At 48.2% G+C, this 27,136-nt stretch overlaps 1 protein-coding gene across 1 annotated transcript in view; it reads left to right on the top strand.

Moving 5' to 3' along the window:
- LOC124711449 (myrosinase 1-like) overlaps positions 1–27,136 on the top strand; it is a 538,885-nt gene that overhangs the window by 21,160 nt on the left and 490,589 nt on the right. The window lies entirely within an intron of this gene.

Genomic DNA, 27,136 nt, shown 5'->3' on the forward strand with positions numbered 1-27,136 from the left:
GGAACGAAAGTGTTTCTGAAGAAGAGAAATTTGTTAACATCGAGTATAGATTTAAGTGTCAGGAAGTCGTTTCTCAAAGTATTTGTATGGAGTGTAGCCATGTATGGAAGTGAAACATGGACGATAAATAGTTTGGACAAGAAGAGAATAGAAGCTTTGGAAATGTGGTGCTACAGAAGAATGCTGAAGATTAGGTGGGTAGATCACGTAACTAATGAGGAGGTATTGAATAGAATTGGGGAGAAGAGGAGTTTGTGTCACAACTTAACTAGAAGAAGGGATCGGTTGGCAGGACACGTTCTGAGGCATCAAGGGATCACCAATTTAGCATTGGAGGGCAGCGTGGAGGGTAAAAGTCGTTGAGGGAGACCAAGAGATGAATACACTAAGCAGATTCAGAAGGATGTAGGTTGTAGTAGGTACTGGGAGATGAAGAAGCTTGCACAGGATAGAGTAGCATGGAGAGCTGCATCAAACCAGTCTCAGGACTGAAGACCACAACAGCAACAACAACAACATGTTTATTGACTGCATAGTGCGGAGTCGGCAGCTCGTCGTCTCGCGGTCGCGTTCTCGCTTCCCGAGCACGGGGTCCCGGGCTCGATTCCCAGCGGGGTCAGGGATTTTCACCTACCTCAAGATGACTGGATGTTTGTGTTATCCTCATCATTTCATCATCATTCATGCAAGTGGCAAGATTGGACTGGGAAAAGGTTAGGAATCTGTATGGGCGCTCTTAACCGCCCAGTTGAGCAACCCACAATCCAATCATCATCATAATCATCATGTATAGTGCGGAGAACCGGTGTTTGCATTGCACCACGCACTTCTTTTAGTGTTTCAGGAGTAATCAGATCCGCCAGTCGAGTGATAGCTCTGCTAGAAGCAGCAGCGAAGCATTAGAGTACCGTGAATCGAAATAAGAAGCAAATTACTTTAAAGTTCGTAAGTGTATTTCGTGCGTGTCTCTGTATGTACCAGACTTTCTTTAGTATGGACAGAAACTGTGATTGTTGTGTCCAGATTGGAGCCGAGTTGGTGCCCCTTCGCTCACAGCTGCAGGCGGTGCTGGCTTTGGTCATGCAGCTCGAGGCTGTTGCCAGTTGGCATCACTGTGAGGGACCAGACTGAGCAGTCCGAGGGACGTCCAACACGACGCACGCGTCCCACGGTTGGTCCACTACTGTGGCCACCCTGGGTACTGCCCACACTCAGGTAGTTCCCTTACCTGTGGTCCAATGGGCGGTTGTTCCAACGTGTGGCTGGAAGCGAAAGACTTTCCGAGAGGCTGATGAGAGGCTCTCCCCGGCTCCTCTGACGAACAAGTTCCGGGCACTATCTGTGGCTGACGAAGTCCCTGAGCCAGATGAAGTCGCTCGCTCTGTTCCACAGGAATCCTCTCGGCCTGTAAGGTGTGGACATTCACAAAGGGTTGGATTACTGGTTGGGAGCTCCAACGCTATGTGCGTTATAGAGCCCCTTAAGGATATGGCTGTGAAGGAGGGGAACGAATCCAACATTCACTCTGTGTGCATACCGGTAGCAGTCATTCCAAATGTGGAGTGGATGCTTGTGGATGCCACGATGAGCACGGGGTGCAGCCAAATGCTGGTGGCGGCTGATGTCGGTACTAATAATGTGTACCGCTTTGGATCAGAAGCGATTCTATCTGGTTTGGGCGCAGCTAGCTGAAGTAATAAAGACTGCCAGTCGCGCTTGCGAGGTAAAGGCGGAGCTAGCCATCGGTACTATCGTTGACAGAGCCGACTGTGGTCCTTTGGCACGGAGCAGAGTGGACGGTATGAATAAGAGGCTCAAACTGTTTAGGTTGCAGATTCCTCGACTTCCGCCATATGGTGGTGGGTTTCCAGATTCCTTTGCAAAAACAGACATAATGTCTGATAGGATATCAGCAATCAGTGAATTTTACAATGTTACTCATAATCCGTCTTGATTGCAAAATTTTTGTTCATATGACCGGTTTCGGTCCATCTAGAACCATCTTCAGATCTGATATTTCGGTTACAGGAGTAATCTGTCCAAATCCAGCAACTTTCACATGAACCGAAACCGATCATATGAATAAAAATTTTGCAATAAAGACGGGTTATAAGTAACGTTTCCAGGATCCGCTAAACAGCTCAGGAGACCACTACACGAAGGAAGCGTCTACATGGTTGGAAGTAGCAATTTCTGGCGTGGAGCAGGCCCATACACGCCACGACGGATGGGCCTGCTCCATATCAGCGATTGCTGCCATCACCAAGGAATGTAGACCTGATGATGATCTCAGTATCAGGTCGAAACTGCTCATCTAAAAATAAAAAGTAACAACTTGTATGTGACCACCAATGTGTTTACTAAATAAGTTATTCAAATTTTATTTTATTTTGCGGGCTAGATCATTTCGGTTGTGTAGCCACTTTAAAGTAAAACGTCTAACCCGTCGACTACATATGTCTTACGGTACAGTCATTTTCGTGACCATTCGTTGGTTCATCCGGTTTGCAAACTGCAGGGCTACACCACCTGCCTCCGTGGCTGGTGGCGGAATGGAGTCGGACCCGAAGCGTCACGTTATACGTGCGTAATGAGCAAGAAACGACACGGACGGAAAAATGTAGCTAATATGTTTGTTAGTTCAAAAGCAATCGCCACAACTGTTAATACATTTATGCCGCTGTGTGCCAAGACAGTCATTGCTTTCGTGGGAAATTGTCTGCGGTGCGCAGAGCCACATGTCGTCAAGGCTGTCTCGACTGCGCTGCGGAAGTTTCGCTGGAAAACTATTACGCTTACTTTCTATACTCCCGAGCCGGCCGCGGTGGCCGTGCGGTTCTGGGCGCTGCAGTCCGGAACCGCGGGACTGCTACGGTCGCAGGATCGACTCCTGCCTCGAGCATGGATATGTGTGATGTCCTTAGGTTAGTTAGGTTTAAGTAGTTCTAAGTTCTAGGGGACTGGTGACCTAAGATGTTAAGTCCCATAGTGCTCAGAGCCATTTGAACCATTTTTTATACTCCCGACCTCTCCCCTTGTGACTTCCATAGTTTTGGAGCCGTGGAGGAAGACATTGTGGCCGTCGATCTGGTTCAGGCGATGAGATGCTGGCCTGTGTTATATCACGGTTCCGCAGGCAGCCGCAAACATTTTTCCGTGGAGGCGTTGGTCGTCTTGTCTCACAGTGGAATAAACACTTTAATACTTACTCCAGATACTTTTCAAGTAATAAACAGTTTACTTCGTTTTTTTCCATCTGTCTCGTATCCATTTGATTGCCCATGCAGACAGACGACAGAGGGATGGAGGAACAATTAAAATCGCTCAAAAGAGGAAAGGCCGCTGGACCTGGTGGGATACCAGTTCGATTTTACACAGAGTACGCGAAGGAACTTGCCCCCATTCTTGCAGCGGTGTACCGTAGGTCTCTAGAAGAGCGTAGCGTTCCAAAGGATTGGAAAAGGGCACAGGTCATCCCCGTTTTCAAGAAGGGACGTCGAACACATGTGCAGAACTATAGACCTATATCTCTAACGTCTATCAGTTGTAGAATTTTGGAACACGTATTATGTTCGAGTATAATGACTTTTCTGGAGACTAGAAATTTACTCTGTAGGAATCAGCATGGGTTTCGAAAAAGACGATCGTGTGAAACCCAGTTCGCGCTATTCGTCCACGAGACTCAGAGGCCCATAGACACGGCTTCCCAGGTAGATGCCCTGTTTCTTGATTTCCGAAAGGCGTTCGATACAGTTCCCCACAGTCGTTTAATGAACAAAATGAACAAAGTAAGAGCATATGGATTATCAGACCAATTGCGTGATTGGATTGAAGAGTTCCTAGATAACAGAACACAGCATGTTATTTTCAATGGAGAGAAGTCTTCCGAAGTAACGGTGATTTCAGGTGTGCCGCAGGGGAGTGTCGTAGGACCGTTGCTATTCACAATATACATAAATGACCTTGTGGATGACATCGGAAGTTCACTGAGGCTTTTTGCGGATGATGCTATGGTATATCGAGAGGTTATAACAATGGAAAATTGTACTGAAATGCAGGAGTATCTGCAGCGAATTGACGCATGGTGCAGGGAATGGCAATTGAATCTCAATGTAGACAAGTGTAATGTGCTGTGAATACATAGAAACAAAGATCCCATATCATCTAGCTACAGAATAGCAGGTCAGGAACTGGAAGCAGTTAATTCCATAAATTATCTGGGAGTAGACATTAGGAGTGATTTAAAACGGAATGATCATATAAAGGTGATCGTCGGTAAAGCAGATGTCAGACTGAGATTTATTGGTAGAATCCTAAGGAAATGCAATCCGAAAAAAAGGACGTAGGTTACAGTACGCTTGTTCGCCCATTGCTTGAATACTGCTCAGTAGTGTGGGATCCATAGCAGATAGGATTGATAGAAGAGATAGAGAAGATCCAATGGAGAGGACCGCGCTTCGTTACAGGATCATTTAGTTATCGCGAAAGCGTTACGGAGATGATAGATAAACTCCAGTGGAAGACTCTGCAGCAGAGACGGTCAGTAGCTCGGTACGGGCTTTTGTTGAAGTTTCGAGAACATACCTTCACCGAGGAGTCAAGCAGTATATTGCTTCCTCCTACGTATATCTCGCGAAGAGACCATGAGGATAAAATCAGAGAGATTAGCGCCCACACAGAGGCATACCGACAATCCTTCTTTCCACGAACTATACGAGACTGGATTAGAAGGGAGAACCGATAGAGGTACTCAAGGTACCCTTCGCCACACACCGTCAGGTGGCTTGCGGAGTATGGATGTAGACGTAGATTGTGGCCGACATTTCTTCTCCTTATACTGAGTTTCGTTTGGAGATGCTAATCTTCATACCATAGTCCTTACATTTCTGATCTAGCTCTGAAATATTACTTTGCGATGGAAAATTTGCTAAGTAATATTTCAGGGCTAGATCAGAAATGTAAGGACTATGGTATGAAGATTAGCATCTCCAAAACGAAAGTAATGTCAGTGGGAAAGAGATATAAATGGATTGAGTGCCTAATAGGAGGAACAAAGTTAGAACAGGTGGAAGGTTTCAAGTACTTAGGATGCATATTCTCACAGGATGGCAACATAGTGAAAGAACTGGAAGCGAGGTGTAGTGAAGCTAACGCAGTGAGTGCTGAGCTACGATCTACTCTCTTCTGCAAGAAGGAAGTCAGTACCAAGACTAAGTTATCTGTGCACCGTTCAATCTTTCGACCGACTTTATTGTATGGGAGCGAAAGCTAGGTGGATTCAGGTTACCTTATCAATATGGTTGAGGTTACGGATATGAAAGTAGCTAGGATGATAGCAGGTACTAGTAGATGGGAACAATGGCAGGACGATGTCCACAATGAGGAAATCAAAGAAAAACTGGGAATGAACTCTATAGATGTAGCAGTCAGGGCGAACAGGCTTAGATGGTGGGGTCATGTTACACGCATGGGAGAAGCAAGGTTACCCAAGAGACTCATGGGTTCAGCAGTAGAGGGTAGACCAAGGAGAAGGTACCTGGATTCGGTTAAGAATGATTTTGAAGTAATAGGCTTAACATTAGAAGAGGTACCAATGATAGCACTGAATAGGGGATCATGGAGGAATTTTATAAGGGGGACTATGCTCCAGACTGAATGCTGAAAGGCATAATCAATCTTAAATGATGATGATAATGATGATGATGATACTGAGTATCGAGTTTTTTTATGCAAATGGGGGTGTAAGAACGCATTCTGTATCGCGTCCCATGTGCTGCGCCTCACACGCTTGCCCTGCGTGCGCTAAGAGCGTATTAGTCATTCTACTTTTCTACCTCCGGCTATGATTAGACAGTCTGAGCATGTGTCAGTTCGTGTGTGTCGGTTTTAGTTGCACGCTGTGTACTAGATTCTCATCATTCCTCGCAACCAGTAAATTTCGGAAATGTAACTGTTGATCATTTTCTATCTCCGTAGTACATTTAATGTTGTCATGGAGGCTGTTGAGGTGTCTTAGGAAGTCAGGGAACTGTTCTTCAGCATGGCTGAACACGACGGAGCTGTCGGCGACGATCTAGTACCACAGCTTAGGTTTAAAGGTGTCAGGCCCAATCCTGTTTTTCGAAATGCACCATCCTTGTGTGGTTGAGGAAACCCGTATGAGAAATGCAGAGCAGGAACATATAGGATAACTGTTCATTCGCCTCCTCCGAGTAATATCTGCCATGTGACGTCGAAAAGCACATTTAACTCAGAAATTTGCATGTATTTCCAATTGTGGTTCGCGTATTAACAAGCTAGAGAGTGGAACATATGCCAACGCAGCGGTGGGAAGGAAACCATAGTGCTGAACAGATACTTAGAGTCTAGAAGCCTATTGTTTGCTTAAAAATGGCCAATACGTACCATTGTGCCCTCTTTCCGTTATTGGCGTCGGGAATCTTTAGTCCGCCTTCGTTCCCTTTACAGACGATACGCGCCAGCGGAACAATGGTGGCAACGTATTGTGGTGTTGCTTAGAACTTCTGCTGATGAACAATGCGTTGTGATAACGGCCTGAGTTCGCTGCTGATGACAAAGAAGAATGTGCCGACAGAGGCGGCGGTGCTTAATTTTTCAGCCGATTACGTTGCTAACATTTTCACATGCGGATAAAACCTAATACTTCACTGCCGGAAGCGAGTAAAAGGAGAAGTAATGCGTATACTAATACTGTAGGGCGTATTCTGCACAAATGGCTTTTTAAATTCAACGTAATAATATGGTGTATAAGACTATGTGGAAGCTGTCGTCCATATATGGAGTATATTGAAATTACTGAGTAATGCTTGGGGATCGGACACCTCATTGAAAAATAAAAAGCAGCGATGTGCAAATATTTATTTTTAGAGTTATGAGGCATGCAGTTATAGCTAATTGTGACTGGGTGTGTTAGTCACATCCTGAAAGTTTCCGCCTAGTTACTCGGATAACTGAACAGTCTGTAAAACTTCGTCTTGAGGCTGCTTTTCCTTGTTCTGAGGTAGCAGAAAACTGAAGAATTCCGGGCGCTAGTACGTGAATACATAGGAGACGATTTTCCGGCGACGAGGCTCCTGATTGTGTTGTGGGTATACGAAACCGTTTTTGTCCTGCCGCAACTGTAGGTTTTTTTGACTGCTGTGGGAGAAGTCTGACCAATCTAGAACACATGAAAGACTAGTTCACTTTATTACGTAAATGAATAACAGATTTTCTTAACTTTGATACAGTCCGTTGCTACAGGATAGTTTGATAATTTGCAGCTGACTATGAAAGAAGAAAAATTCGGAGTAGGTAATAAAATCCATGGAGAGGAAATAAAAACTTTAAGGATCGCCGATGACATTGTAATTCTGTCAGACACAGCAAAGGACTTGGAAGAGCAGTTGAACGGAATGGCCAGTGTCTTGAAAGGAGGATATAAGATGAACATCAACAAAAGCAAAACGAGGATAATGGAATGTAGTCGAATTAAGTCGGGTGATGCTGAGGGAATTAGATTAGGAAATGAGACACTTAAAGTAGTAAAGGAGTTTTGCTATTTGGAGAGCAAAATAACTGATGATGGTCGAAGTAGAGAGGATATAAAATGTAGACTGGTAATGGCAAGGAAAGCGTTTCTGAAGAAGAGAAATTCGTTAACATCGAGTATAGATTTAAGTGTCCGGAAGTCATTTCTGAAATTATTTGTATGGAGCGTAGCCATGTATGGAAGTGAAACATGGACGATAAATAGTTTAGACAAGAAGAGAATAGAAGCTTTTGAAATGTGGTGCTACAGAAGAATGCTGAAGATTAGATGGGTATATCACGTAACTAATGAGAAGATATTGAATAGAATAGGGGAGAAGAGGAGTTTGTGGCACAACTTGACAAGAAGAAGGGATCGGTTGGTAGGACATGTTCTGAGGCATCAAGGGATCACCAATTTAGTATTGGAGGGCAGCGTGGAGGGTAACCACGCAGAAGTTGGCACCTCAAGTGAAGGCAGTCGGTGCCAGAAGCGGCAACGGATCGGAGACTTCGGCGCGCGCGCGTCCACGACTGCCTCCCTTACGCCTCCACAGCTGAGGAGTCATTTGCGTCCGAGCGCAGTGCTGATCAGCCCCAGTCTCCACGTAATTAGCCCTCTCTCTCTCTCTCTCTCTCTCTCTCTCTCTCTCTGTGCAATCAGCGGTCAGCTGCAATCATCGCTAACTACAGTGTCGTCATATCTCAGATCCGGCGGCGTGCCGGCAGCACATTTATTCTGAACTTACGTCCAATTAGACAGTTGTACTGAAGGTAGGCAAGTGCTTGTGAAACCACAAATCCTGCTGACCGTATGGAAATACATCCCTTCACTTCTTTGTTTGGTGCACACCAAGGAAAACCTACAGAACGCAGCTAGCGACAGTCTTTACACGATCATGACTGACATCGCAGTTACACGACTTACAAGGACACAAAACAGTTTTATAGAGGTACATTTATTTAACACTGTGCCGACGCAGGAAGACGGTGTGAATGTTTTCGGGAACACTACACAAAGATGGCTCAAGCAACACGCGTTTCACACTACAGAAGAATTTAAGATTCGTGATAAAAAAATACGTTCTGTTGAAGCTGCTGTAACGCCAGTTGTTATTACCACTGAAATGTTGTCTTTTTGTTGATGTCTATTACTGCGCTGTACCATACGATTCTTAATGTGCGTCTTACCCAGCAGTTTACCGCACTGCGCGCACCACTCACTTGTATTAGTGCGCTGTTAACATAGATGCCTTATCACGCAGATATGTTTTCCACACAGTGTAAATAAAATTGTGAGATCTCTACAAACTATGGCGACATCAATCGCATGTACAGTGCTCCAAAATGAAAACAAATAAGTAAACAAATAAAAAATACACGAGATATCCGCAGAAAAGGTATGGGCGTCATACTACCGCTGTAATGAGTTTGCAGTGAGACTCAGATACACTCGCCAGAGAGCGCACTGTGCTTCAGCAGTGCTTGTAAATAGAGGCGCCTTTCACTGATCCGTACATCTACGTCGTTAAGTTTACAGAAACATGACTGACGAATTTAACGTAGGAGGATGGACAACTAGACATTCATTCCCTACACGTATCCACCCTCTACTGGGCAGCCGTCTCTAACGACCTCGATGACACGGGTTCCCAGGCAGATGCCGTGTTTCTTGACTTCCGCAAGGCGTTCGATACAATTCCCCACAGTCGTTTAATGAACAAAGTAAGAGCATATGGACTATCACACCAATTGTGTGATTGGGTTGAAGAGTTCCTAGATAACAGAACGCAGCATGTCATTCTCAATGGAGAGAAGTCTTTCGAAGAAAGAGTGATTTCAGGTGCGCCGCAGGGGAGTGTCGTAGGACCGTTGCTATTCACAATATACATAAATGACCTTGTGGATGACATCGGAAGTTCACTGAGGCTTTTTGTGGTTGATGCTGTGGTATATCGAGAGGTTATAACAATGGAAAATTGTACTGAAATGCAGGAGGATCTGCAGCGAATTGACGCATGGTACAGGGAATGGCAACTGAATCTCAATGTAGACAAGTGTAATGCGCTGCGAATACATAGAAAGATAGATCCTTTATCATTTAGCTACAAAATAGCAGGTCAGCAACTGGAAGCAGTTAATTCCATAAATTATCTGGGAGTACGCAGTAGGACTGATTTAAGATGGAATGATCATATAAAGTTGATCGTCGGTAAAGCAGATGCCAGACTGAGATTCATTGGAAGAATCCTAAGGAAATGCAATCCGAAAACAAAGGAAGTAGGTTACAGTACGCCTGTTCACCCACTGCTTGAATACTGCTCAGTAGTGTGGGATCCATAGCAGATAGGATTGATAGAAGAGATAGAGAAGATCCAATGGAGAGGACCGCGCTTCTTTACAGGATCATTTAGTTATCGCGAAAGCGTTACGGAGATGATAGATAAACTCCAGTGGAAGACTCTGCAGCAGAGACGGTCAGTAGCTCGGTACGGGCTTTTGTTGAAGTTTCGAGAACATACCTTCACCGAGGAGTCAAGCAGTATATTGCTTCCTCCTACGTATATCTCGCGAAGAGACCATGAGGATAAATCAGAGAGATTAGAGCCCGCACAGAGGCATACCGACAATCCTTCTTTCCACGAAGAATACCAGACTGGAAGAGAAGGGAGAACCGATAGAGGTACTCAATGTACCCTCCGCCACACACCGTCAGGTGGCTTGCGGAGTATGGATGTAGATGTAGATGTAGATAGATGTCGACGGGACGTTAAACCCAGTGTTCCTTCCTTCACTACCGGTTACAGTAATAACATCCACTAAGGTAGCGGTACGCTCAGGAGCGTCCCGGTCAATAGATTACAACATTTTTGAGCTTTCTCCAGAACGCTAGTACAAAGTGGTGAGGGGAGGGGAGGAAATCAGCTCTGCCCTGGACACAGGCTGCTGGAGGCTACTGGAGGCTGGTGGTCGCCGCACAGGGAGAGCGCTTCGCCTCCGCCACCCTACGTGGCGACCAGAATCTGTGCAGAGTGCTTCACACCGAGCGAAAGATTCCACAGAAAAGGAAGTCACACAGTGAGGAGTGAACGGCCAAATACTTCACACAAATGAATTTGAACGCGCCTCATCGACACGGTAAAAAAGCTCGCGCTGCAGGCTACGCATGAGCTGTCAGGGGCATTCAACAAAGGCCTGCTAAAGCCTGTTGCACACAGTACCGGTTCATGTCCAGAGCTGACAGAGGCAGGTCGTTGAGATAAAACATTAAGGGCTTTGCAGAACGCGACACACCAGCTAATGTGACCTCACTTTTCGATATTGAAAACAATATCGGCAGAAAACAAATGTTGATTCGTCTGTTTTACGGGTGAAGCATGGGACGATTTGCAAACACGAGAAAACGCGCTATATGTATCTATTGTCTACTCATTCTTGTGTACACATTAACATCTGTCCAAAAATTTCCCGGTTCTTGTGACGGCTAAAGATCATGGACTGCAAGTAGGGCCACATGGCTTATTACTTTAGTGCGACACACATTTTCAGTTAGAAGTAGCACGCTACGCCGAAGTAGCAACAGGTAAAACACAATTCGAGGCGACAACGACAAGTATGTTTGTCGTTTCCGAAAGTGTACTCGTTTAGAAAAGTCAACCTGTACGACGAGGAGAAAGCACGGAATAACTCAGTGCTCATGGTTATTATCTGTGAGAAAGCTGCATACAAATTATACAGTTAATACACTACTGGCCATTAAAATTCCTACACCACGAAGATGACGTGCTACAGACGCGAAATTTAACCGACAGGAAGATGATGCTGTGATATGCAAATGATTAGCTTTTCAGTGCATTCACACAAGGTTGGCGCCGGTGGCGACACCTACAACGTGCTGACATGAGGAAAGTTTCCCACCGATTTCTCATACACAAACAGCAGTTGACCAGCGTTGCCTGGTAAAACGTTGTTGTGCTGCCTCGTGTAAGGACGAGAAATGCGTACTATCACGTTTCCGACATTGATAAAGGTCGGATTGTAGCCTGTCGCGATTGCGATTTATCGTATCGCGACATTGCTGCTCGAGTTGGTCGAGATCCAATGACTGTTAGCAAAATATGGAATCGGTGGGTTCAGGAGGGTAATACGCAACGCCGTTCTGGATCCCAACGGCCTCGTATCACTATCAGTCGAGATGACAGACATCTTATCCGCATGACTGTAACGGATCGTGCAGCCACGTCTCGGTCCCTGAGTCAACAGATGGGGACGTTTGCAAGACAACAACCATCTGCACGAACAGTTCGACGACGTTTGCAGCAGCGTGGACTATCAGCTCGGAGACCACGGCTGCGGTTACCCTTGACACTGCATCACAGTCAGGAGCGCCTGCGATGGTGTACTCGACGACGAACCTGGGTGCACGAATGGCAAAACGTCATTATTTCGGATGAATCCGGGATCTGTTTACAGCATCATGATGGTCGCATCCGTGTTTGGCGACATCGCGGTGTACGTACATTGGAAGCGTGTATTCGTCATTGCCATACTGGCGTATCAACCGGCATGACGGTATGGGGTGCCATTGGTTACACATCTCGGCCACCTCTTGTTCCCGTTGACGCACTTTGAACAGTGGACGTTACTGTCAAATGAGTAGCTCTACCTTTCATTCGATCCCTGCGAAACCCTACATTTCAGCAGGATAATGCACGACCGCATGCTGCAGGTCCTGTACGTGCCTTTCTGGATACAGAAAATGTTCGACTGCTGCACTGGCCAGCACATTCTCCAGATCTCTCACCAATTGAAAACGTCTGGTCAATGGTGGCCGAGCAACTGGCTCGTCACAATACGCCAGTCTCTACTCTTGATGATCTGTGGTATCGTGTTGAAGCTCCATGGGCAACTGTACCTGTACACGCCATCCAAGCTCTGTTTGACTTAATGCCCAGGTGTATCAAGGCCGTTATTGCGTCCAGAGGAGGTTGTTCTGGGTACTGATTTCTCAGGATCTATGCACCCAAATTGCGCGAAAATGTAATCAGACGTCAGTTCTAGTATAATATATTTGTCCAATGATTACCCGTTTATCATCTGCATTTCTTCTTGGTGTAGCAGTTTTAATGGGCAGTAGTGTAAATAATTTAGAAGCAATGAAATTGTATTTGTAATAATATAACATGAAAAGGAAGTCTCTTTTTTCGTGATCAATAATTTAGCTTCGTAAGATACAGGTACGAAGCTGGGCAACCGTGATGCCCTTTTACCTAAGATAATTAAGTCTCTCTTTTACGTTATCACCTCCCAGAAATAATAAGTTTTAGCGAAAAACCGGTTTGCAATGTCAGAAGCCGTTTAGAAAATCTTTCTAACGGTACTTCAGTCATGATGACGACGATGATGATGATGATGATGATGTTTGGTTTGTCGGGCGCTCAACTGAGCGGTCATCAGCGCCCATATAAAGTGTCAATTTTTTCACAGTCCAATCTAGCCACTGCCACGAATGATGATGATGAAATGATGACGACGACACAAGCAACCTGTCCCCGGACAGAGAAAATCCCCACCCCGGCCGGGAATCGAACCCGGGAGTTGGTGATCCAGAGGCAGCAATGCTAGCCACTAGACCACAAGCTGAGGACGGTACTTCATTCATCCCTGTGCGATTAGTATGTATTGAGAAAAACGGAGGTTCACTTGAGAAATAGTTCTTTTATTAGGGATGTCTTGGCCTTGCCTTTCCACCGGAGGAAAATCATTTTATCCGCTTCATCACAGGAGAAACCTACAGTTAAACGTGGATAAACTTGAACGTTTTTCATGAACCAAATCAGAGAATGAGTATAATACAATATAGGTGTCGCCATACTTTTTCGTTTTATCTAGAGTGTGTTTAGACCTTGAACGCCTCTTTTACATAACTGTTCTTAATGAAAAGTGCTGGCAGTTTATCTACAGCAAGGTGCACTGGGGTTTTTTGTTCCGCAAGAAGTAAACGGCGTGCCCAGCAATACGGCAGATGTCGTTACGTGTTGTGTCAGTATTACGGATAAACCGAGCGTAGCGGGAAGGCTGGCATTAGGGTTCAAATCCCCGTTCGGCCATCTCGATTTAGGTTTTCCGTAAATTTCCTAACTCCATGGTTTCTATGAAAGGAACATAGCCAGATGCTGTTCTCTTTCTCCCACGTCCGACATTAGTGTTCCCTCTACAATGCCCTAGTCGTCGTAGGGAGCTTAAGCCCTTCTCTTCCCTCCTGAATTAACACGTAACAAACCGACTCAAGCAGATCGGGAGGTGGTGATCTTGTGAAAACCGCAGACACGAAGACGCTCTGTTTGCAACATGTACAAGAGGTAATGCTGAGATAGTTTCATACCAGCTCTGAAAGGCACAAAGAATCGTCTTCTTTCGTTGCTGCAATGTGTCCTCGTTTATACTCTATGTGGAGAATTTCGCTTGAGCAAGGAACCGTCTGTCACTGCTTCTAGCAACATAGGCGGTATCGAGTAGGACTGTTCAGACGATCCCCCTGCGGGTCCGGGGTAAGAATAGGCCCGAGGTATTCCTGCCTGTCGTAAGAGGCGACTAAAAGGAGTTTCAACCGTTTCGGCCTTCCATGTAATGGCCCCCTTGGGGTTTGACCTCCATTTTTCAAAATTCTACAGAAGTACGAGCCTTTTGGGGAAGGACACCTTACATGGTGTGCCACTGGTCCTAAGTGCACTAAGACCTTGGCACTCAGCATTGCACCGGCGTTGTAACCATACCCACTATTCCTCAAATTGGGCCTAAACGCCTGATGCGTTGTCCAAGTTACGCCCATAGCGCATCTCCATCTGCACCAGCGATCATGATGGACTTTCCATGGCACCAGAAATCCAGCACGGTAGCCAGCCCGTTGTGGTGGGGTCGTCATGTACCCTCTAGGTTGTAGCCCCCTGACAACACAGGGATCGTATTGCCGATACCTGAGCTGCACCCTCCCCACGTCGGCCAAGGAGTAGATGCCTGTCTCCTTGGGGCATCAGGACTCCCGGCAACGGTCATCCTGCCAGGTGGCCCTTGCTGCGGCTGGGTGGCGCCCGTGGGGAGAGCCCCTGGTCGGAGTGGGTGGTATCGGGGCGGACGTTTCGCAGGTGAAACGTCAACATGTATCAGGTCGCTCTGCGGCCGAGTCTTTCAAAAGAAAAGGTACCGTTTCTAGTTCTGGTTCTCCTGCCCTTTCTCCCTTGGCCACTCCCTGGGAGGAGGGACAGGCCCGCCGGCTTGGGGCGAAGTACTTCCCCCGCTATTTGGTCTGTTCTCGAACCGATGGGGGGACGTTCGCCACCTCCAAGCCCATGTTCTTTGTTCAGCACATTGAGGACGTCTTCGGGGAAATCGAGGCTCTCAGCAAGATGCGTTCAGGGTCCGTACTTATCAAGACCACCTCCGCCACACAGTCGGCGGCGCTCCAGGCGTGCGACCGCCTAGGGGACATCCCAGTATCCATTGTCCCGCATCTGGCACTGAATAGGACGCAGGGGGTTATTTTTCATCGTGACCTCCTGCTACAATCTGCTACAACCTGGAGCGCCGAGGCGTGCATTTCGTCCGGCGAGTCCAGCGCGGCCCCAAAGACCGTCGCATCGACACCGGGGCCTTTATCCTCGCCTTCGAGGGGGACGTTCTCCCGGAGAAGATAAAGGTGATGTGCTACCGGTGTGACGTGCGACCTTACGTCCCGCCTCCCATGCGCTGTTTTAGGTGTTTGCGCTTTGAGTACATGTCATCACGGTGTGAGGCTGAGCCCCTTTGTGGCGATTGTGGACGTCCTCTTCGTGAGGAACATACATGCACCCCACCACCTCGGTGCGTTAATTGTCCTGGCATCCACTCGCCTAGATCCTTAGACTGCCCCGCATATCAGAAGGAGAAGAAGATACAAGAAATCAAAACTTTGGATCGACTCTCTTATTCTGAGGCCCGGAAGAAGTACGACCGCCTCCATCCCGTGCCATTGACCACCTCGTTTGCCTCGGTTGTGTCCACTCCTTCCACGGTATCCTCATCCCTATCCTGTCCCCCCTCCGCCTCCTCCGCCTATCAGGGGGCTCTGCTTCCGCCTCCCAAATCCCTCCCTTCCAAATCCTCCTCCCCCGTGGCCCCCACCCCCTCTGCCCCAGGGGCCACCTTTCCTCCTCCTCCTCCCCCCACGCCACCTGAGACGCGATCCTCTTCTCAGGCGTCCATCGGGGAAACGTTCCGGACCCCAGCTTCCGAGGTCCGGCGTTCCAAAACGGACCCCGCGCGTGAGGACCTTCTTCGGGTCCAGCCCACCATCCCTGTGCCTCCTCGGCCTTCCAAGAAGGCCTCCAAGAAGAAGTCTCTATCCCCCTCTCCACCCCGGCGCGTTTCGTCTGACGCTTCATCCGTGAGTCGCTGCTCCCGGCCGTCCTCAGTTTCGCCGGGACGCTCTGCTGCCAGGCGCTCAGCTGGCCTTTTGTCGGGAAATGATGCGGCCCCTCCTACACAACCAGGGACAGCGGCCGCAGCTGGCGACGACTCGATGGAACAGGATCCGCCTCCCGCCGGTTGTAGCGTTGTTCCCTCGCAACCTGGCCCTCCGCGGCCGTCGAGGTGACCAGCTCTTCCCCCGTCTCGTTCCCCCAACCTTTTGACTAGCGATGGCGTTGTTTCATTGGAACATAAGAGGTATTCGATCTAATCGGGAGGAATTACAACTGCTCCTCCGCCTGCACTGTCTGCTCGTCCTTGATCTCCAGGAAACCAAGTTGCGCCCGACTGACCGTATTGCCTTTACCCACTATACCTCGGAGCGGTATGACCTCACCCCTGTGGACGGTATCCCAGCTCATGGTGGGGTCATGTTGCTCGTTCGGGACGATGTTTATTACCATCCCATCCCATTGACCACCCCACTCCAAGCAATAGCTGTATGCATTACTCTTTCTGCTTTTACTTTTTCAGTTTGTACCATCTACACTCCACCATCATCTGCTGTTAGTCGGGCTGACATGATGCACCTGATCGTTCAGCTTCCCCCGCCGTTTTTATTGTTTGGCGACTTCAATGCCCATCATCCCCTTTGGGGCTCTCCTGCGTCCTGTCCAAGAGGCTCACTCTTGGCGGATGTCTTCAACCATCTCAATCTTGTGTGCCTCAATACCGGCGCCCCGACTTTTCTCTCGGACTCTACTCATACCTACTCCCACTTGGACCTCTCGATCTGTTCTGCCACTCTTGCCCGTCGGTTCGAGTGGTATGTCCTTTCTGACACCTATTCGAGTGACCACTTCCCCTGTGTCGTTCGTCTCCTGCACCACACCCCATCCCCACGTCCTTCGAGCTGGAACATACTGAAAGCTGACTGGGGACTGTACTCCTCCCTGGCGACCTTTCCGGACCACGATTTTCCCAGTTGTGACAGTCAGGTCGAATACCTCACGGCTGTTATCATCAACGCTGCCGAACGTTCCATTCCTCGTACTACTTCTTCTTCACGTCGCGTTTCCGTCCCCTGGTGGAACGAGGCTTGTAGGGACGCTATCCGTGCTCGACGACGTGCTTTACGCACCTTTCGCCGCCATCCTACGTTGGCGAATTGTATAGAATACAAACGACTCCGAGCGCAATGCCGTAGAGTCATCAAAGACAGCAAAAAAGCTTGTTGGGCCTCTTTCACCAGCTCCTTTAACAGTTTCACTCCCTCTTCTGTCGTTTGGGGTAGCCTGCGCTGGCTGTCGGGCATTAAGGCCCACTCCTCGGTACCTGGCCTGACCTCAGGTAATGAGGTCCTTGTTGATCCTGTGGCTGTCTCCAACGCCTTTGGCCGCTTTTTCGCGGAGGTTTCAAGCTCCGCCCATTACCATCCTGCCTTCCTTCCCAGGAAAGAGGCAGAAGAGGCTCGGCGACCTTCCTTCCACTCGCTGAATCTGGAAACTTACAATGCCCCCTTTACTATGAGGGAACTCGAACGTGCGCTTGCACTGTCCCGGTCCTCTGCTCCGGGGCCAGATGCCATTCACGTTCAGATGCTGGCACACCTTTCTCCGGCGGGCGAAAGCTTCCTTCTTCGTACCTACAATCGCGTCTGGACCGAAGGTCAAGTCCCCAGGCGTTGGCGTGACCCCGTTGTTGTTCCTATACCCAAACCCGGGAAGGATAGACACCTTCCTTCTAGTTACCGCCCCATTTCTCTTACAAGCTGTGTCTGTAAGGTGATGGAGCGCATGGTTAATGCTCGGTTAGTCTGGATTCTTGAATCTCGACGACTACTTACTAATGTCCAATGCGGCTTTCGTCGCCGCCGCTCCGCTGTTGACCACCTTGTGACCTTGTCGACATTCATCATTAACAACTTTTTGCGAAGGCGCCAAACGGTAGCCGTGTTCTTCGACTTGGAGAAGGCTTATGATACCTGTTGGAGAGGAGGTATCCTCCGCACTATGCACAGGTGGGGCCTACGCGGTCGCCTGCCCCTTTTTATTGATTCCTTTTTAACGGATCGAAAGTTTAGGGTACGTGTGGGTTCCGTATTGTCCGACGTCTTCCTCCAGGAGAATGGAGTACCTCAGGGCTCCGTCTTGAGCGTAGCCCTTTTTGCCATTGCGATCAATCCAATTATGGATTGCATTCCACCTAATGTCTCAGGCTCTCTCTTTGTCGATGACTTCGCGATCTACTGCAGTGCCCAGAGAACATGCCTCCTGGAGCGCTGCCTTCAGCGTTGTCTAGACAGCCTCTACTCATGGAGCGTGGCAAATGGCTTCCGGTTCTCTGAAGAGAAGACAGTTTGTATCAACTTTTGGCGATATAAAGCGTTCCTTCCGCCATCCTTACATCTCGGTCCCGTTGTTCTCCCATTCGTGGACACAACTAAGTTTCTAGGGCTCACGTTGGACAGGAAACTGTGTTGGTCTCCACATGTCTCTTATTTGGCGGCCCGTTGTACACGTTCCCTTAATGTCCTAAGAGTTCTTAGCGGTTCATCTTGGGGAGCGGATCGCACTGTCCTGCTTCGCTTGTATCGGTCCATAGTCCGATCGAAGCTGGATTATGGGAGCTTCGTCTACTCGTCCGCTCGGCCGTCCCTCTTACGCCGGCTCAACTCCATCCACCATCGGGGGATACGTCTTGCGACCGGAGCCTTCTACACTAGTCCTGTCGAGAGTCTTTATGCTGAAGCTGCCGAGTTACCATTGACCTACCGGCGCGACGTACTGCTGTGTCGGTATGCCTGCCGGCTGTTGTCAATGCCCGACTACCCCTCTTACGAGTCCTTCTTCGCCGATTCTCTCGACCGTCAGTACGGGTTGTATGTGTCTGCCCTGCTGCCCCCCGGAGTTCGCTTCCGTCGCCTGCTTCGACAATTGGATTTTGCCCTCCCTACCACCTTCAGAGAGGGTGAGAGCCCGACACCACCTTGGCTCCAGGCTCCGGTTCCTATTTATCTCGCTCGACCTCAGCTCACTCCCGAAGGAGGGTACTCCGGCTGCAGTGTATTGCTCATGGTTTGTCGAACTTCGTGCTCGACTTGCCGGTCACACCTTTATTTACACCGATGGCTCCAAAACTGACGATGGTGTCGGCTGTGCCTTTGTCGTCGGGGCCGCCACCTTTAAATACCGGCTCCTCGACCAATGTTCCAGCTTTACGGCCGAGCTTTTTGCTCTCCATCAGGCCGTTCAGTATACCCGCCGCCACCGCCATTCATCGTATGTACTCTGCTCTGACTCACTGAGTGCTCTTCAGAGCCTTGGAGCTCCCTATCCGGTCCATCCCTTGATTCAACGGATACAGCAGTCCCTCCATTCTTTCGCTAATGATGGTGGTTCTGTCAGCTTTCTGTGGGTTCCCGGACATGTAGGAGTGCCTGGGAATGAGGCTGTGGATGCTGCAGCCAAGGCTGCAGTCCTCCTGCCTCGGCCAGCCTCCCATTGTGTCCCGTCATCTGACGTTCGTGGGGATGTATGTAAGAGGCTTGTGTCGTTGTGGTGGGATGCTTGGTCATCCCTCCAAGGAAACAAGCTCCGGGCAGTAAAACCGCTCCCAACTGCTTGGACAACATCCTCCCGACCATCTCGGCGCGAGGAGGTCCTTCTGACCAGGTTGCGGATTGGGCATTGCCGGTTTAGCCGCCGCTACCTGCTCTCCGGTGATCCAGCCCCGCAGTGCCCTTGTGGTCAGACATTAACAGTGCGACATGTTTTATTGTCGTGTCCCCGTTTTAGTCAATTTCGTGTTATCCTGTCCCTGCCATCTACTTTACCGGATGTTTTAGCTGATGACGCTCGAGCAGCTGCTCGTATTCTGCGTTTTATAACTTTAACTGGCTTGTCCAAAGACATTTAACCTTTTTACTTATTTTATCTGCATCTTTGTAAGGTACTTCTGGTGTCCCCCCATCCCCTTGAGTTTTAGCAGATTCCATTTGCTCTAACACCAGTGACTAGGCGCTAATGACCTCAGCAGTTGAGCGCCCTTAAACCCTACCAAAAAAAAAAAAAAAATGTTCAGACGATTCGAGACGCCACAAACGAGACATGTTTCTTTCGTATTGTTTTCTTTCAAGAGTTACAGCAGAACTCTGTGCGACTATGGTTTACAGGCGGAACGAGTCTCAAGGCTAGCGGGTGTGAAATCGGCACTGCGAACAGAAAATGATAAACACGAAACCTTTTATTGAGCGATTACCCATTGTCTGCTTCTTCCTCCTGCCGCAAGCGTGACCGCAGAGGACAGAGGTCTATCAAAGACATCTGCCTGTGGGCGGTGTTGTGTTGGGCGCTTATATCACCCTCCGAGCAGCCAGCCAGTGATCCAGAACAGCGACCCGTCGTGCAGAACGCAGTCAAGGATGCCGGCCGGCTAAACGCGACTCGTCGCGCGGTGACGTCACAGTCGCGCGCCGTGGAAGCTGTCGTGTGGTCGTTGTAGCGTCATCGTCTTCCTGTGCTGTGCTGTGCACTGTCTGGCTGTCTTCTCACACACAATTTCAACACTCGCTGCAACTGTGCCCATAGTACCAGAGACAAAATCCCCTTTTATTGGGCTTCATTAACTGCAAATGGTACCTCTGCTAAGAAATATGCAGAATTAAGAGAAACAGTGAGAGTACATCTTATTGTGTAATCGGGACGTTCTCGTCGTGCAGCTGTTAGTGGGCATGATGCAACAACCTTGACGGGTTACTTCATGCGGAACAGGGTGGATGAGCGGCTGTCCATCTCGCTCTGTAGACACAGCCTTGATACAAATACTGTATGAAACTGTCTACCAAACGTACGGGGTGATTACAGTTAACCTTTTAGTACTTGAGAGCGTCCCTATGAAAAACGAGTGATCGTAGGAAGATGAAACTTTGTGGAAACATTTGTAAGCACATGCGGAAGAGAAGTAACTGATAAACCACCCAATGAAACACGTTTTAATTTCGATATGAGACTGTAACATTTGGTAATTGCGTACCTTGTTTAAGTTCTAGGTTACAAACGTTGGTTACAAATGGTGGCCATTTGCATCTATGACAGCCTCGAAGCACTCTAGAGAGAGGTGCCATTTCACAATAGTGCGCAGCACTTTTCAAATGTTCAGCTGTCATGAAGCATATCGTACACTGCTTGAAGACCCCCCCCCCCCCCCTCGCATTGCGTCGAACGTGCTCAGCTATGGCAACTTGAACTTCTTCGACAAGCCGCACGGAATTAGCCCAGCGGTCTGAGGCGCTGCAGTCATGGACTGTGCGGCTGGTCCCGGCGGAGGTTAGAGTCCACCCTCGGGCATGGGTGTGTATGTTTGTCTTTAGGATAATTTAGGTTAAGTAGTGTGTAAGCTTAGGGACTGATAACCTTAGCAGTTAAGTCCCATAAGATTTCACACACATTTTTTTTTTCTTCGACAATTTGTGGCGCCATTTGCCGTCTGTGTCTCCCGGGAGCAATTCCCAAATCGCCACTTACATCGACATTCCGAATCGTGTTCTTGACACCCGGTGCCGAAACGCGACCCCTCCGTATTCCTTTAACACTTCGATACTCGCGAATGGCAGCAGCACTGCTGCTGGTGTTTGGATGAAACACCTCCACGAGTAGAGCCCTGCTCACCTTGTCCAGACCAGTGTTGACCGTCTGCAACTGTATCCCACACTGGTGCCTGTGTTTCAGCCCTGCGTCGCCGTCACCAGTAACACTACTAACACCGAAAATCCTGCAGCGCACTGTCTGAACATCATTGCTGTAAAGTTCGGTGGTACCCATGCGGTGAATAGTTGCCGGCCCGAATGGCCGAGCGGTTCTAGGCGCTACAGTCTGGAACCGCGCGACCGCTACGGCCGCAGGTTCGAATCCTGCCTCGGGCATGGGTGTGTGTGATGTCCTTAGCGTAGTTAGGTTTAAGTAGTTCTAAGTTCTAGGGGAATGATGACTACAGCAGTTAAGTCCCATAGTGCTCAGAGCCATTTGAACCATTTTTTGTGAATAGTTTTCCTTCTACAGTGGCTCAAGTGGGGAAAGGTTAATTATGACCACCGTGTATTACGGATGACACAAAGGCAGACTGTTGAATGCCGTTACTGACTGGAAACCTGCGGGAGCCACCGACACGCCAACTGGTCGTGGCGATCCCACGATCCTAGACCCTCTGAACCGGCAGTGCTCGGGCCTCCCGTAGCTTTTATTACGGCCGATATTATTCATACACGGATCTGAAATTGGAAAAAATGTTCATTGACACAATTATGTAGAATGCGTACCGTTCTGAGCCTTTAGAAAAGTATTAACAACAACATAAAAAATGCTTCTTGAACTGTCCTCCAAAACTAATCAGTTAACGCCATAGAAATCAAACACTTCTTCAGTGAAACGTCTGGTTAACTCCGCAGGACAGGACAGGTGGTTGGAAGCGTGGAAAGGGGCCAAAAATGAGCGGCTGTCAGTTACACTGGAACACACACAACTTTATTTAGTTGCCCAAACATTACAGCGCAAATTTCCGAGCTTAACTATCAACTGAATATGTCACACAATCTTATGGCTTACAACCTCTTTAATTTTTAAAACGGCTGAAGGCCCATGATTGAAAAACACGACGACAATAATTTTTCAAAATGCAGAAGGCGCAAAGCTTTATCCAAAAATGTTTTAAATGCGGCTGAAGGACCACACAATCTAAGACTTAACGGGTAAGTAATTTTAATTTTAAGACTGCTGAAAGCCCATGATTGAAAAACACAATTCAAAAGGCAGAAGGCCCATTGTTTAAAACCCAACTAAAAGCATACAGATTCAAACCATCGGCTATGAGCCATTAAAATACACAATCAGACACCAATAAGAAAAGGCAGTACAGCCAGTGGCGCTCAGACGTTTCCGGGGGTCGGTCTGCACTTGGAATATTAACGTTCGCTTAGGGGAGACAGGTAGCCGGCCAGACTTATCCTATCCGCCGGCAACCCAACCAAGAGACAGTCAAAGGACCCACCGACAAGTCGACTTGCTTTCCGCACGACCAGTACACAAAGAACTCCAAAGCCAAAACGTAAAAGTAGTAGCCGCCCACAACCAAGTATGCATAATCTGTCAAAACTACACACACGTGTTGGACAGCGACAACACGGTGAGGAAAGGACACTGCCTGAATTTTACACCAGCGCAGGTAACCAGCACGCTAACGTCCACAAGGCAGAAAATTCCGCTGGTGCACCTGCACTTCAAATAACCAAAATACAGTTAAACTCCACCGGATGGTGGCCAAACTTTCGCCAACTCGAACACTCGCTGTTGCTCATCCCCAACAGCCAACCATGAAAACCATTGGCACAATGTGAACAGTCTGGCTTCGGTAATTAAATCACCACTCAACTTTGATGTCCTGGGTCGGTGAGCCACGAACCCCGTTGGACTCGGAACAGCTCCCACACACTCCGACACTGCGCCGCGCGGAGATTTCCTGGCTGCTCCACACCAACCGACCGACTGCCACACATCACCACCGAGGCAGCACTAAAACAACTGAGCAGTCGACATCACAAGCTACACACAGTTTCACGAACACTTGCACGAAGGACTAGACAATACTAACGGCAGCGACTCTGCAACTAAAAGGACGAATCACGAGTCGGCACATGGATTCAACCAATAAGCGATCGCCGGCCAACACACACGACGTCCGACAAGACGACCAACCAAGGTGGTCCAGACTCAAGTGATATGTACTGGAAACCGTCGTGGGAGTCATGGCTGTCAGGACCTCACTGCAGCCGCGCCCCGACTGAACTTCTGCCGCGTCCTAAGCCAAACACTGCCAGGTCCGAACTGCACTGCTAGCGCCTCCCAACTCACTGGCAGATCCGAATTCCCCCGAACACGCGACAACCAGGAAGTAATAGCAGTCAGCAAAGATAATACGCCAGGGCTTATATCGATAAGCACCGGCCGGCCGCTGTGGCCGAGCGGTTCTAGGCGTTTCATTCCGGAACCGCGCGACTGCTACGGTCGCGGGTTCGAATCCTGCCTCGGGCATGGATGTGTGTGATGTCTTTTGGTTAGTTAGGTTTAACTACTTCTAAGTTCTAGGAGACTGATGACCTCAGGTGTTAAGTCCCATAGTGCTCAGAGCCATTTGAAGTATTTTGATAAACAGCGCCTGCTGCCGCTCACGGACAGGCAAGGCGGCAACTCAGTGACACCAATAATTGAAATTACCATAACGAGGTGGTAGTACAGTAAAAACAGGATGCCAAAGGTAATATAACACGAACACGAGCCACGCACGGCTCATTCAGGAAATGTGCTGTGGCAAGAAGAGCTAGTCTTGAACACTGTAGTAAACAACCCAGTTTTACAAAACGTCAATAACTGGATAGCAAATAATCAAGTCCCTTGCTGGACGATATAACTGGTAGAACAAAAGTTAAAGTTCCGACAAGCCACTACGGAGCACATTCGTCATGAACGCTATGTCTGTGCCATGAACGAGTAATGAAGAAATTGATGTTCCTATCTACAATCACTGAAACGATGAGCTAGTCGTGTGGTCCCTGGGGGCGCGATGCCTTGGCTCAAGTGCGTTGGTGGATGCCGGACTGAACGTCGACAGCGACGGCAGTTCATAAGTTCCAGTCAGGCTATGCCACTGCCTTCTGCTGCATCGGCGGGTCCTTAAATCCATGATGGGCAAAGTACTACTTCTTTCTGGTTGCCTACTTGACTGGGTCGCAGAAGCAGAGCATAGTCTTGACCAGTCATGCCGATGCTAGCTGCATGCAACAGTTGACATTTTGGTGCCGCTGCTGGCGTCGCCCTCTGGTGGTCTACTCGCTTTCTTCGTTCCCGGCGTAGTTCAAGTGGAGCAGTGGGCGTTTCAGTTATGCAGCTGGCAGACATTCGGCCACCAGTACTCTGCAGGAGGCGTGCTACAGCATCCCTCCCCAACTAGGACGCAGGCGTCGACATGGAGGCCTCGCTGATATCAGGGTCCTCCAGTCCTCGGGGGAAGCTCCAGGTGATGGATCAGCATCCATCCAGAGGTGCCGCTGAGCTGCTGGTGGTTGCGTGGAGTTCTCCTAGAATAGCACCTGGTCATTGTCATATGTTAGCGCCATGGTTTTTGGAAAAAACAGTAGTGTCACATTTTCTGTTGCTTGTAAGGTTTCCTGCGTGGGCAAAGCGGTAGTAACTGATTTGACCTAATACTGACTTCGGCTGAGACATGTTCTTGGGGTTAGGCAGCTTTTGGACCCACATAAGTTGAGCTGGGGCAGATACCCAAAGCACTGAATGTCTGCTCCAAATACTCCACTTGGTTTATGAAGCATTCACAAATGTATATGTTCCAACGTAAATTAACTTTTTTAACAATATGTATGGTAAATAATGCTTCTGAATTATGAGGAAGTCCTCTGTAGTTTTTCCCACCAACAAAATATCGTCTGTATAGTTGCATGTCCTAGGAACTTTACCAGTTAACTGTTCTGAATGTCTTTGGAGTATGACCAGTGCACTGGAAATACCAAAAGGTCATCGTTTATATTGGAAAAGTCCAAATGACGTATTGATCACAAGTAAGCTCTTAGTCATTGTCATGGGGAGCTTTAAATCAGTCTTGGCTAAGATTCTACTGGGTGTTACAAAAAGGTACGGCCAAACTTTCAGGAAACATTCCTCACACAAAAATAAAGAAAAGATGTTATGTGGACATGTGTCCGGAAACGCTTAATTTCCATGTTAGAGCTCATTTTAGTTTCGTCAGTATGTACAGTACTTCCTCGATTCACCGCCATGATTTCATACGGGATACTCTACCTGTGCTGCTAGAACATGTGCCTTTACAAGTGCGACACAACATGTGGTTCATGCACGATGGAGCTCCTGCACATTTCAGTCGAAGTGTTCGTACGCTTCTCAACAACAGATTCGATGACCGATGGATTCGTAGAGGCGGACCAATTCCATGGCCTCCACGCTCTCCTGACCTCAACCCTCTTGACTTTCATTTATGGGGGCATTTGAAAGCTCTTGTCTACGCAACCCCGGTACCAAATGTAGAGACTCTTCGTGCTCGTATTGTGGACGGCTGTGATACAATACGCCATTCTCCAGGGCTGCATCAGCGCATCAGGGATTCCATGCGACGGAGGGTGGATGCATGTATCCTCGCTAACGGAGGTCATTTTGAACATTTCCTCTAACAAAGTGTTTGATGTCACGCTGGTACGTTCTGTTGCTGTGTGTTTCCATTCCATGATTAATGTGATATGAAGAGAAGTAATAAAATGAGCTTTAACATGGAAAGTAAGCGTTTCCGGACACTTGTCCACATAACATCTTTTCTTTCTTTGTGTGTGAGGAATGTTTCCTGGAAGTTTGGCCGTACCTATTTGTAACACCCTGTATAACCCGTCAGACGAGTCATGTCATCTTCAACTCTGGGCATTGATGGTAGATTTAAAGTGCCCAAAAATTCGATTCCCTCCATTGGGTTTCTTGATTAAGGCGTTGGGGTTCGCTATCTTGTTTTGGGCACTGACGACAGAACCCCATCCTCTTACAGGTGTTGAAGTTTGGTGTGAAGCCTGCCTCACAGAGAGAATGGAACATTATTGGCTTTAAAAAATATGGTAATGTGTGAATCACAGTTGTTTATCTCTGTTTTATTTGGTGAAAAAATCGTGGGGAACTGTTGAATGAAATGTCACACCTACAGCAGTCTATCCACTCATAGCACTGTTGGTGACATGTCATTTATCTCTAAGCCCAGTGTGTGAAAGAGATCCATACCCAGCAAATTAAAGGCACCCATAGTAGCAACAACCAGGATGTGAGTCGCAACTGCTTCGTCCATGGCCAATGAAAGAAACCTCTTACCGATATCACATCATTTCTGAAATTCTTCAATGGGGTGGCAAAATGATGCAAAGATGGTGCCCCCCACTTTTCTGTACACGTTCCAGTCAATTATTGTGACTGCCAAACGAGTGTCAGCATCTCCGCAGTACTCGTGTTGAAGTGGAACCTTAAGTCGCAATGACAAGAAATGATTATCGGAACCTGAAGGACACTGTCACCGCATCAATTTGAACCTGCAGTTTCATGTGTGC

This window comes from Schistocerca piceifrons, chromosome 8 (genome assembly GCF_021461385.2).
Source record: "Schistocerca piceifrons isolate TAMUIC-IGC-003096 chromosome 8, iqSchPice1.1, whole genome shotgun sequence".
In the NCBI taxonomy this organism is placed as follows: domain Eukaryota; kingdom Metazoa; phylum Arthropoda; class Insecta; order Orthoptera; family Acrididae; genus Schistocerca; species Schistocerca piceifrons.